This window comes from Adiantum capillus-veneris, chromosome 24 (genome assembly GCF_014529385.1).
Source record: "Adiantum capillus-veneris isolate H3 chromosome 24, ASM1452938v2, whole genome shotgun sequence".
Lineage (NCBI taxonomy): Eukaryota > Viridiplantae > Streptophyta > Polypodiopsida > Polypodiales > Pteridaceae > Adiantum > Adiantum capillus-veneris.
The window spans coordinates 125,455,370-125,469,431 of NC_140954.1; the positions used below are offsets into that span (position 1 = coordinate 125,455,370).

The 14,062-nt window shown below is 39.9% G+C and overlaps 1 pseudogene; it reads right to left on the minus strand.

Annotated features, from left to right (window-relative positions):
- Positions 1–12,641: 12,641 nt before the first annotated feature.
- Positions 12,642–13,663, minus strand: LOC147427094 (uncharacterized; annotated as a pseudogene).
- Between the last annotated feature and the right edge of the window lie 399 nt (positions 13,664–14,062).

Here is a 14,062-nt window from a genome sequence, read left to right on the forward strand (position 1 = left end):
CTCAGGTTCTATGAGAAATAAGTGAAAATTGACGTCGCTTGATTCAAAGTAAGATGGGTCCCCAGTCTAGAGACCAAATGGCGGGTGATATTACCATGCTGAATGGAAATCTACAAAAAAACTACCAAAGTAGGTTAAGAATTAGGGTTTAAGAATAATGATTAAGCTGCAACCCTTTGCTCGATTTAATTATCCCCTTTATTAGTTCTTTGTCGTATAGTGAGCCCTATGGGGGGACACAATTTGCTTCTTCCCACCAATAGTCATCAGGTCCCCATCTAAGCCGTTGCTATTGCCTATCTGATGGTTCTACTCATTCGCTTGTGTTCCACAACAAAAGTCGAGGCAAAAACAATTACAACCAACCAAGTAATAACCAACTGCGCTTCAAAATCTATTAGAACATGTATGCTGCCTTGGTCTCACTACTCAAGGGGTTGTAGAGAAAGCCTAGAGACATCTATAGAGGTAATCAATCATCATATATGTTTAATAATTACACATGAAATTCTTTTTTTAAAATTTTCCAATGCACTTTGTACTTGTTTAATTCAATGTTAGATGCTTGATGTCAATCTGCGTATGTCATTCTATAGCAACACCCACCAAACAAGACTAATTAAGTGGAAGCAAAAGTCTGATAGAAATTTGGCAATGTCAAGTATTGTTAGCACAAGGGAATTGTTAGGATTGATCTCATAAAGAATAATAATGAGCTCTTTAAATTTTGCAAAGAATACATCTATATCCTCCTGTTGCACAATCTTTGATAGTAAACTCTTATGCAAGTGAACAAAGCCTTCCCTCATTTTCTCATGCGCAAAAAGAAGCTAGAGTATCTTCCATGCTCATTTTTCTTTTTTGTTGAGCAAATGTGTGGAATGATGGGAGGAAACCCAGTCCTCGAGCGAGTACTTTTGAGCAAACAAGAAAGCAAGCAAGCACATATAATGAGAAAGACTAGATCAAGACCTCAATAGCTACTCTGTAATAGTGTAGCAAAGTAAATATGTTGCCTCTCAAATAGTCTCAACCAAAAGAACCATACTCTTACTTTGATGTGTTGCACATATAATGAGAAAGACTAGATCAAGACCTCAATAGCTACTCTGTAATAGTGTAGCAAAGTAAATATGTTGCCTCTCAAATAGTCTCAAACAAAAGAACCATACTCTTACTTTGATGTGTTCACATGCACCTTGATACATAGTCACAAACACATATGCAAAATGTGCTAGCAAGCATTAACACTAGATCCAAGAACCTCATTATAAAACGGACTTCAAAAACTTGTGCTTACTTTGATAAACACTTAGGGCCACATCTCAGATCGACAATAGGCGACAACAAATACCCTACAATGTAAAACTCTTACAACCACGAGACACTTAAATTATTGCTATACATTTGGTCATGCTCCACCCAAGGTTTGAAAGAGCTCCATCTTGGTGAAGGGTGCTTGGAGCATGTTCTCATGGGCTTGAGAGTTCAAAACAAAAATTTGAAGAAATGCATAGTAGGTATTCTTGCATGGAACATAAGGCAACCTTTTGGAATCTTTGCAGGTACATCAAGTTGCCTTTGCAGGCACATCATGAAAAATTAGAAAACTTCATAGAGTATGTAACTCCCTTTGCCCTTGATCCCTCTTTGCCAAACTAGAAAACATGTCTCATTGCACGGAATAATAACCTCTTTAATTAATTCAATTCTAATGTAGTTGCCCAAATCAACTCTAGTCTAAATTTTTTTGGTTAGCTTTGATCTTGCCCCTTAACAATCTTTCCAATTGTGCGTGTTGCTTATATTAATGCAAAACCAAACATAACCCTTCATGACCCCCCAGGGTTTGACCTAGATGCAATGTATTTGTTGTGACCCCAAAAACATGGTGCTACAACCCCATGCTTAATATCATGTGAGCCAACATGAATCTTCCATATCTATCTGTTCAATTTTGTAGAGTCCAAAAACATGTCATCTTATGTCATGGTTCAATTCTTCTAATCGTCCATACTATCTTTTCAACCTTTATCTTCGGCCAATATTCTATTCAAACCAATGTGCAAATGCATACCCTCTCCCACCAATGGGTTCAATGATTATAACAAACTCACACCTATGGCTATCCTCCTCCAGTACTACACTTGCATCCACAAATATTAGCCTCTTTTTCTTCACATTTTTCTCCCCTATATTTGACCTATTCATCTCTTGACTTTGCAAATCTATTTATGACATTGAGGAATGAGTGGGATCGATCAAATTTCTAGTAGTGGAGGTGGAAAATGATTGATTTATTATTAATCTCTGGGCAAGGTCTTGCATATCGGGGCCATTGCTTCATTCACACACTTTTGTAAAAAAAAACTTAGGTTTAGTGCAATCCCTCCTATAAATTTTCAAATTTACCTCTAAATTTTAAATTTGAGGGTGAGAAAACCTACAAATTTTGAAGAAATATAGTGTACGGATGAGGTCGCACTCAAGGTGTGTAATGAAAATGGCATATGAACTTTGAGAATAGAGGAATTAAGAGAATTAGAGTGAGCATTTTTGTGAAATTACTTTGAGAACATAGAGGGTGAGCTTAATTGATGGTAGCAACATGAACATAGTACTTAATTAACCTGGCATGAACAATACTTTTGCAAGAGAGAGAGAGTATTAGAGAACATGACAATAGTTGAGGACTGGATTTACTTGGAGCCGTTCCCCCCTCCAAAAGGCATTTGTATTATAGATTCTTCCATAAAGAGAGACTTATTACAATACAATCTTTGTGTTCTTTGTGACCTTGGTGATTCTATGAAGATGGAAAGCTTCATGCATCACGAGCATAACATAAACTTTGCAAAAAGCATTAACTATCCCAAGCCTCAGTCCCAAGGCCTCAAACACCTTCGAAGGTGGAGAGAGCTAGCAAGGAATGAGGGTAGGGAAGAGGAAGAAGAATCATCCATGGGAGAAAGAAATAGTTCCTCCCTTATCATCACTCTTCTTGATTAGCATAGCATAATAGCATAGTAATGAAGATGAAGAAGATGGCAAGCTTAAGCATTGAAGCATGGCTCTTGGTTGGATTTGCATTCCATAGCCAAGAGTGTTGGTGTAGGCTCTCCACTTCTCAACAAGCTTGGAGAAGCAGATGGAGCTCTTGCCTTTGCACTCCACACAATGAGAGAATGTGTGTGTGTGTGGGTGGGAGAGTATACCCCCCTCTTATGCTTGGTCCACCTCTCTCTCTCTCTCTTATTATTTTATTATTTCATTTGGACATGTGTTCTCTTTTTCTTGTTTGAGAGAAAGAACTTAATTATTTAATTTTATGTATCTAAATTTTCATTGGACCCCTTTAAAACCTATTCAATAGCATTTAAACACATCTTGAGGGCCACATGTGGAGGATCATCTGAACATGTGTCTTTTATGCTTTTTAAGTCATTTGGTTGAATTGAATACTTCAAGGACTTAGTCAATCAAGCATGGAAACTTTAATGCCTCATGAGAGTTATTTTTGAATTGAATACTTCAAGAACCTTAGTCATTTAAGCATGTGAAAAACACCTCAAGCTTTTGGGTAAGGTTCCCACTAACACTTAGCAAGCCAACAAACACCTCATGCTTGGGTAGGATTCCCACCTCAAGGCCAACCCTAGCTTGCCTAAGGTCAAAGGACTTTTGAACACTAACTTTTGGAGGTCTTTAATGAAGCTAACCCTATGGTCTTTACGCTCCATTAGGTATCATTTCTCTTTAACATATCATCTCTCATTTGGACCCTTTTAAACCTAAGCCCCGTGTTGAGATAGATCCATAAGAACATGGCTATATTCTAACCCTTGTTCTCGTTTATTCTCCCACATTAAATGATCAATTTAATATGAAAAAATCATTTGGGTTGGTTAGATATTAGATTTTATGACATTACCTCTCTCTTGAAAGCAGAGTCGTCCTCGACTATGAGGTAGAAGAGATAAAGTCTTAGTCATTAGTCTACGTTTCTTAGCGGGTAGAGGATCCCTTTTCACCCTGTGACATCATTCCAAAATGGATGACTAGTCCATTTGGTTCTTGGGAGACGTAGCTGCCGCAAGCATGTCTACTCTTTAGTCCATATCATACTTCCAAAGTAGAGTGACAAGTTCTACTTGGTGTTTGGAAAATGTCTTCACCACAAACATGATCCTATGCATGCATACTTCTTAAATTTTGTGCACAATAAAGGAAAGAGAACGAGTCTTATAAGACAAACACATTGTTCATTTAAAATGAATTTTCATTTGCTTACTCTAGTTTAGCATTGTAAGCATTGAAAAGGTTCATATTATCCTTAAGCTAGGTTCCTTGCATCCATCTAGCATCTTTAAAAGGATAATTCTTAAACTTTACAAGATATCATTGGATAATCTTACCATTTCTTAGTACCTTGTATTCGTGTCGAAGAATCGATTCGGACTGCAACACCTCTTCTTGATCTTTGATCTCTGGCGGGTCCTCAATTATTGGTTCTTTTTGTGGATTTCCTTTGTAAGGCTTGAGTAGGCTCACATGGTTAACATTGTGATGAGTCAATGGTTGGGCAACTTTAATTGATAAGCCATCTCATTGATTGGCTTAAGAATTTAAAAAGGACCATAGTATCTTTTTGCTAGTTTAGCATAATACTCTTGGTGGCCCGTAGGATTCTTGCCTGTAGTATGCCTTAGAGGAGCCTTGAGAAACTTTAGCAAGACCCAATCACTTTTCTTAAATGCTAAGGCTCTTCTGTGCTTATTAGCAGCATCCTTTTTTGCCTTTGTTGTGAGATGGATATAACCTTTTTAATCTTTGGAAAAGATTCTTATAAGTCTCGGCTATATTCATCAGCAGCGACGAAGATCTTCCCATATACTTTAAGTAATAAGGGACTTTTGGATCTTCCCTCTTTAACCCCGAAAGGTGATTTCCCCATAGAAGTATGTACAATGTCATTGTACGCATACTCTATAAGAGGTAGGTACTTCTCTCATTGAAAACGTTGATCTACTTCCATGAATAGGCTTTTAGTAGATTCAAGAATCGTTGGATTAGTTATTTCAATTTAGTCATCCATTTGTGGAGAATAGGCCCAAAGAGAAATTTAATCTACTTCCTAGATTCTCAAAGAGACCCTTCTAGAAATTATTGGTAATTCTAGGATCTTTGTCCGACACTATGGATGTTGGCTAGCCATGATACTTGAAAATTTGAGATCTAAAGAGGGTTGCCGTTTGATGTGCCATAATAGTCTTTTTGATAGGCATAGAGTGTGTTTTCTTGCTAAGCCTGTCGGATTGAAACAATCTAAGTTGCTTCCGTAGATCAAAGTTCAATTTTTGTTATCCCACACATTTTGGAACATACTCTTGTATGTTTACTTTTCATGGTAGACCAATAGAAATAAATTTCTACTCCTCGAAGAGTAGATTATGGAATCCCTCTTTGCCCCGCATAAGGAGAAGTATGGGACTCATACATGACTTTCTCACAAAGGGAGTGGGTAACACAGCCTATTGCCATGGAGAAGATAACCAGCCTGCAAGGTGAATGACTCCTCTTTCTTCCCTAAAGCAAGGGCTGACATTACATCTTTGAAGTCAGGGTCAATAGCATAGTCATCTATCATGGAAGATAGATCATTGTGAGTTGCTATAGACACCGCATTGACTTTTGACCGTCGCTCGTGAAAGTGCATCGGCCACTTGATTGTGCTTACCAACAATATGAGCAATATGAAAATAAAACTGCAAAAGAAAATTTGCCCACCTCATTTGTTTGTCGAAAAGCTTGGTTTGCGTCATGAAGTACTTGAGACTTTGGTGGTCTGTTCGTAAAATGAATGGAGCTCCCAATAAATAGTGCCTCCATGTGTCTAGGGTATGTAGAACAACTAAAAGCTCTTTCTCATAAATGCCCGAGAACTGTTCATCCGTATTGAGCCTTCGGCTCTCATATGCTATGGCATTCCCTTCTTGAAGCAAGACTACTCCAACCCAATCACCACAAGCATCACATTGGGCCTCAAATGGCTTTGAGAGATCCGGAAGCATGAGGACTGGTTGAGAGGTAAGCTTCTCTTTGAGCTTATCAAAAGCTTTTTGATCCTTAGCAGTTCATGAGTACTTAACGTTCTTCTTTGTTAAGTCATGTAATGGTCCTGCTATTTGATAAAATTTTGCTATGAAGCGGTATGCATACATACCAATAAAGCTTCTTAGTTCATGTGGATTACTTGGATTAGACCATGCTTTTATAACCACTAACTTTGATGGATCCATATGGATACCATCTTGAGAGATAATATGATCTAAGTATTGAATCTCTTGAAGAAAAAATTCATTTTTCTTTTGGTTGAGAAAAAGCTTGTTCTCCCTCAATGCTTGAAAAATCACTGGGAGATGTTGCTTGTGTTCCTCCAAGGACTTGGAGTAGATGATGATATTGTCAAAGAACACTCTAGTGAACTTGCAGTAGGGTCTAAATATTTTCTCCATCAAACAATTGAGTTTGGATGGTGCATTGGTCAAGCCAAAAGGCATGACTAGATATTCATAAAGACCAAACGTTGTACGAAACACGGTCTTTAGGATATCTTCATCCACTATCCTTATTTGATTATAGCCACTTTTAAGGTCTATCCTATTGAAGTAGGTAGAGCCTTGTAGCTTATCAAGCAGATCTTCTATCCAAGGCATAGGAAATCTGTTTTTGATAGTGATATGGTTTAGTGCTCAATATTTCACACACATACGGTATGTACCATCTTTCTTTTGCACTAAAAGGACTGGAATACAAAAGCGAGAGAAGCTAGGCCTCACCATACCTTTGTCTACCAATTCTTGTACTTGCCTCATGATCTCGTCTCGTTGAGCTTGGAATATTCTAGCTCCCTTGGTACATTGTAGCACAATTTCTATTATGGCCATTGTTGTTGTTGATGATTACTTCATCCAAATACCATATTCCATTGAAGCTTGTTATTGTGTCTTTTCAAAATTGATAGTGATAGCTATCAGACACATTGGCTATGATTTGGGAAATGATCATACTTGATTATTTGGTACCTTAGTCTTTTAAGCTCTTCACATACTCCAGAGGTTCACCTTTAGAAATTGTTATAGGAAGGTCACTATTATCATGCATTTTCTTGAGTCTTTTGGCTAACAAGACTTTGCCACAAATTACATAGCCGGTACCATCTTTTGCTTTTGTTTACTTTTTGAAAAAAAAATGGTACGATAGTAATAGGGTGCTTGTGTGAAATTTTAAGTGATTTAGAAAAATTTGGCTTGAGAAGCCACTTGAATTACAACAAAAATTGCTAGACACAGAAAATGTTGGCAAATTGAGCTAAACTCGCCCAAAAATTGCAAAAACTCATTCAGAGCTTATTAAACATACACCTGACTAGTGGGAAAACAAAAGTGAAAAAATAGCACTTTTTTGATCCAATAGATAATAAGTGCGCTTATTATGTCCTGCTATCCAGAGAGGTCATTTTTTATATATTTTGTTTGCAAGGTTAGAAAAACTATCATACATATAGCTTGAAAAAATTGGAGCCATTTGGCACTATTTGCTACTAGAAACTGGGTTTCTAGAAATTGAAGGGTGTAGATTGGTCCGTAGGCTACTTTTGTAGAATTGAAGCTAAAATTTTTGGTAAGGAGCCCTTGCACATATTTGTTGCTAATACACTAACTTGTATACTATTGATTGTACAAGAGTGATCGAAATCAAGCTTGAGTCAATAGTCAGTTTGGATTTGCAACCATTGAAACAGGTTGGTATTGGTTCTAAAGGCTAGCAGCAGATAATTACTTTCATTGAGCATTTTGGGCCTTTATCTACCTTAGACTAGGTTGTGTAATTGCAAATTAAGGTCTTTATAATAGAGAAACCAAGAGCAAAGTTTCTATTGAACAGAGTGTAAACCAAGGGAAACTGCTAGAAAGTAAAAAAAAACAATAAAAGGTAATAAAATCTTATTGAAAAATAAAATAAAAATCCTTTCAAATTCACAAAATATAAAAAAAGTTACAAAGAAACACAAAGAATAAAAAAATCATAAAAACTCTCAAAAAATTCACCAAAAAATCCATTAGAAATCAAAGATTTGCCAATTTCTTTTGAAAAATTTCACAAAAAAACAAAAATAAAAAAGGAGAAGGTGCAAAAAAACGAAAAAATCACAAAGGTGAGCCGAGTAGAAAAGCCACAAAGGAAAGAAAACGTGAGAAAACAATTGAATCGAGGCAAGACAAAGCAAGCCGTGTGCAGCCAGAAAAGATTCAAAATTTGTCAAAAAGGAGCAAAAAACGAAGCTACGTGAAATCGAGAAATCGGATTTGCATCCATAGCCAACTAGCTAGGATAAGTTCACACAAAATCTCAATTCAAAACTGAATTTCAATAAAATCCAACCTTAGGGCAGAGTTTACGAGCCGAATCTGTTAGTCGAGGCTGAAAATAGCAAGTTTTGATGAAAACTAGCAAAGTTTAAGTCAAAAACATTTGAGAGCTCAAGATTTGGCCTAGAAAGTTGGAAGACTCTCCCAACTAGGTCTTCACCATTTTGGTGGAAAAACAACAATGTTCTACCCAATTTTGGAGGGTGATCCCACAGCTCAGTTGAAGAACGCTAGAGACTAGAAGTCATTGTGCATGCCAAAAATTGGAACTAAAAACAATTGCATTGCGAATTGGGCTTAAGATCATTTAATGACCCGGGGCACCACTCACATGTGATTGCAGATTAGGCTATTATGAGCAAATATTTTCATCGTTTCAAAGATTGAAGTCAATTCTGACACATTCCAGCTAGAGTTAATCAACTCTTCTGACTTTAGAGAGCAATCAACTACCAAAATTGCTTTGGCCCAAGCTGTATTTTCAATCGAAGTAAGAGAAAATTGACAGTGCAACCACAGAATCTGCTAGAGGTAACTTTTACAGATCAAGCCAGCATGGACCCGAGTTGAGCCAAGAATTCAAGTGAATGATCCCCTTGCATTTTTTTGTCTATTTCCCTTAGCTACCTAGATCAAAATTGTGGGTGCCCCCTCTGATGAGCTACACAGCATGACTTGAACTACATTTATAGTTTCCTTCCCTTTGTTGGCTAGATTTCTTGGGCAATCATCTAAAAAATGTACACCCTTGCAGCCACATTGTAAGCAATATGACTCAATTGGTCTAAAATTCTTATCTGGCTCAAGACAATCATTTTTTCAGTGGTCATTTGATCCATAGTTATGGCAATGCTTGGTTTTTGGTTTAGGCATTGGTTTCATCATGGCCTGGTCCTTCTGGTTTGCAATGAAGTAAACCAACACTGCATCTAAAGGTGCCTTGTAAACTTGTTCCACTATGACAAGAGTTGACTGAGTGTACCACTTGTCCTCTATTCCCACCATCCCCCAGATATCGCTTCATTATATGGCCTGATTGGTACTAGATCCTACCCATCCACTTGCCTAAAGTGCTTGACTGGTATAGCATTGTTTCCTAGTAGTGGTTGTTGTTGGCCTAATATGGGTCGTGGTCTCTCCATAGCTATAGGTGGTTTGTCATCTTTTGTGGATATCTATATATGGGATGTCCCTGTTGTCTCATTGGCACATGCTATAATTTTTAGTCATATTTAGGCTTATAAAGCACTCACTAGTTTTGTGGTTTGTCCATTTCCCTTCAATGGCACACCATTTCAATGGTCTGTGTTGTCCCATAGTTGGTCCCTTTGGTGTACCTGTCTTGGCCCTCTCATAGGAATCCTTTGCATTTGTTCACCATACCATTCATGCACTTAAGCATGTCCTCCGCAACATTGACATGAGCTGACATAGTTGTTCTTACTTGTTCAAGCATGGTAGATGTGGTCCGCTCACTCTACGTATCCTTAATATTGCTTTTCTCATTGAAATTATCTAAATTGTCACCCAAGTCAATTGCATCCAAGTTGCATGCTATCTGTGGCACACTGAAGATAAAACTTCACTATTTCAAGAGATATTTGTCCAAAAATTTGATTTTATTGGCTTTTTACATGCAATTTCAAGTCTCTCCGCTGAGTTTTACAAAGTTTAGATTGTATGTAAGTGCTTTGCCACCGCTTTTTGTCTTGTTTTGAAGGTTTCCAACTTTTTTGGTGTTTCCATCCTTTGCACAACTACAAAGTTGTTCAAAAGCTCTATAATGTTCAAGTGAGCATTTGTTCACAAAGATGGAGGCAAAAGATTGTACTTCTCCTTCTTCACTAGCTCAAGATAAAAAGTCTACAAAACATAAGGTAAAATACAACATAAAAAGGAAAACTAGTACAATGGTCTAGTATAAACTGCTAGTGATTGAGGTGAGTAGATAAGTGAACCATCACTCTGGTAGATATACCAGCTCTGGCAAAGATATGCGTATCCACCAAGGCAATCTAGTGATGATGACTATCGATGGTAGTCATCCAAGAGTCCTACATGTTGAGCTTGACATCTCAACACTTTCCCTCAAGATCAACGCTGGGATGTGGGAAATGGGAACACACACAATATACAAACTAGATGCCTCTCTAATAGCCCAATAGATATACAACACCCCAAGCCACACAGAAACCTACATGCACACACACTTTCTGCAACTTGCATTGAACAGCCTTACTTACGAGAAACTTCGGCTACACCCAATTGCATTTATTGACGCACACACCAATGCACCCATATCTGTAAACACACGCACACCGGGAGGCCTTGCACGCCTCAATCGCACACAAAACCACACTCAATCTGCAACCACAATCAATCTTCCCTCTCTCTCTGCACACACACAAAAGACCCAGAGCCACTGCTTCCACGGGCTCTATGCACGAGACGACGAGTAGACGAGAAGATGTCAGCCAAAATACCAAATAACTCAACCAAACCATAAACTTGATTATGCATAGTAAACAAAGAAACTCTAATACAATCTTGTTCACTGTCAATTGCATGCATTGGTGCAGTTGGATACCCTTCATTGGCTGTTGGTAACTGTATGCCTTGATGACCTTCTACGCTTGCTCCAAGGCAAGCCGTCGGCTTCAATAATTGTGGCGGTTCCTCAATCATTGACCTCCTGCATGCCCTGTAGCTTCACATGATCATGCTTCCCTTAGTGATCCTTACACACAGCTACGGCTCCTCCTGGCCTGTCTTCTGCCTGATGCAACCCCTCCTCGACTCTGGCGGCCCTGCTCCTAGCATGCGAGGGACACAAATCCCCTTCTTTGTAACAAACCACTTTACTCCAAAGCCAACAACTCCATGTGGCCACTCTGCTCAGAGAGTAGTGCCCTCACCTAGATGATCCGACTACCTTGAACTTCCCCACCCTTCTTGTGGCCAACCGTAACGTGGCTATTTAGCTTGTCTAAAGCCGCTGTTCATCTCGCATCACTGGCGGGCCCTCAACCATGTACACTAGGCCGTCCTCGACTCTCTCTGTAGCTTAGTATGGCCACCCCTGGCTGCAACACCTCCTCACCTTCCAAGACCAGCCCCTGGCGGCTTTTCCTCTCCTATACCTGCTCCCCCGACTGGATGCTGCCCTGCCCAACCTTTCCGGAGGTCTACTTGCTCTTGTAGATCTTCGGGGAATAGGTCCTCAGTGCTCACGTCCCTTCATGCCACAAATGGATCCCTCCTTGGCTGCGCCTGCTCCATGAGCTGGTCCCCCTCCTGGATAACGGGATCCCCTCCTACAGATGCTCGCCCTCGTTTTTTTTTCTTCCCGTCAGTGGCGGCCCTGCTTTGCCCTTGGTCACGACCTGGCTTGGCTCTCCCAGTTCTCCCCATGCAGCCCCCACAGATGTCGTACTCCCCTCTTGGAACTACCACCTGGCCTTCCTCCATGCACTCAAACACTTGGCGCTCCTTTCCCATACTTGCAGCGCCGTCTCCTTGCTCCTGTAGTTTGTTTTTTTCCTTTTTATTAATAGCTTTAAAAAACCTTGGGTTTGGCCCCCTTTCACAGGGTCCCCACTGCCGACCATATTCCACCAACACCCATGGCAAGGCCTCAATGTCGATGACCAAAAAAGTTCACGTAACTCCCCTTTACTTGTTGAGAAAATGACATGTGAATTTGAATAGTGCTTCCATTGAGAAGGCAGCATGGCCGCAAACCGAACATCCAAAAAACTAAGCCACCATAATTATGGTCTTGCTTGACAATGGTCTTCAAGCACAAGGTAGCTTTGGCGTACATATCACGGCAACACTTCGCGACGACTTCCATCAAGCTTCAATACTTTGAAGCCTCCCAACCTGGCCAAGCTTTGGACCGGAACGGCCTTCAACCAACTTCGAGCCACATTTAGCATACACATCATGATCAAGCTTGCCGCTATCGGCATCTGGCACCGACTCCATCGCTTCGACCTGTATCTGCATGATTCCATAGCGAGGCAATATCCATTATTCTGGACTGACATAACTCAGCTGTACCATCATTGCCCAACCCCTCATTGAGCATTCATGTCAACCATAGTCTTATTTAGGTATGAAAAAATTGCATAAGAAGCGAGAACATGATAGCATAATAAGAAGCTATATGTAGTAGAATTGTATAGATAGATAGAGAGGGAGATCGTATCAACTACATAAACCCCCCGGATCAAATGGAAAGCCTCGAGCTTTCCCAAGTGTGATACAAACTCCGCCGGGATCAAATACATGGCATTGATCATCACCATTCGTCTGTAAGACAGATAGGCACTATCCATGCTTTGCATGGGTAAACCTGTAAACCAATCCTTCCTGTAGATCTTGACAACATAATCCTTCAAGAAACTGCAAGCATGAGCCATCTCCATGTCCAACACAAGCCTGCACACCTTGCACATCATCTGTGTCCCAGTCGTCGCGACTAGAGAGCTCTCCATATCATAATCCTCTTCAAAAGAGCCCGGCAACCGATACCATGATACATGTAGAGCAGCCTTCAACACAATATGTACCCATAGCATAGCATAAAGTAGCAACACAATGCAATTTGCCTCCACCTGCTGCATATCCAAGCCTACATGTTTTCCAAGCATACGCTCTATTGTAGGTTCCTTAAATGGCATACACTCCATACCTGACTCACCATGCCAATCTTTGTCTGCCATAGCCTTTGACACTTCATCTTCAACCACTTCATGCGAGAGCAAATTGGATTGCTCGATTACCTTTGCCTGCTCTTCAAGGACTTCTTCTACGACCATATCATCTGCTAAGCAAAAGAGAAAGCCATGATCTATTACGTCGTTTTTTGGTATGTCAACATCGTCCACACCTTCTGGAATGCAATGCCACTCTTCAACACAATCGGTAGGGCAAGGTTGCCCAACCCCTTGGCTAGTTTCTTTCTGCACAGCTTCGACCATCACTTTGCCAACACCTTCAAACTTGTATTGTGAGCTCTGATCCATAACTTCACTTGATTCTTCATGCATCTCCTCTTCGGCTAGGACTGCATCCTTGCTAGCCGGGCTAACAGACTCTTGTATAGCAGCACACCAAATTGGAGGTACAAACTGAAACAAATGACGAGAATGGCTTACCAATGGCAAAGCACCTACCTCTTTGACACTTGAACTCCCCTTTGGCTTCATGGCATGACGCAACTCCATTGTCGAGCTATATCCATTGTTTGTCGGCTTCAACAAACCCATCTCCAGCTTCTTCTTTGCTTTCCTGCTCTTTACCTTTGCCAAGCAAAATATTTTCTCATAGTCCTCTGCACCACCGCACTCGACCTTCTCTTTGATTCGCGGATGCAAGCATGCTAGAAACTGCTTTCGCTTGAAATGGTCTCCATTTTGCACACATGGAACAACATCTAATCTCCCCCAAATAGACTCAAATTTACCCAAAAACAAAGCAAAATATTCACTTACATCCTGTTTGAGCTTGCTCAATTGCTCACCCAAGTCCGCTGGAGAAACTCGTGTTTGAAAAGCTTCAACAAACTATTTACGAATCTCGCTCATCGACTGAGGATCTGCAACCTTCAATCCTTCAAACCAGGT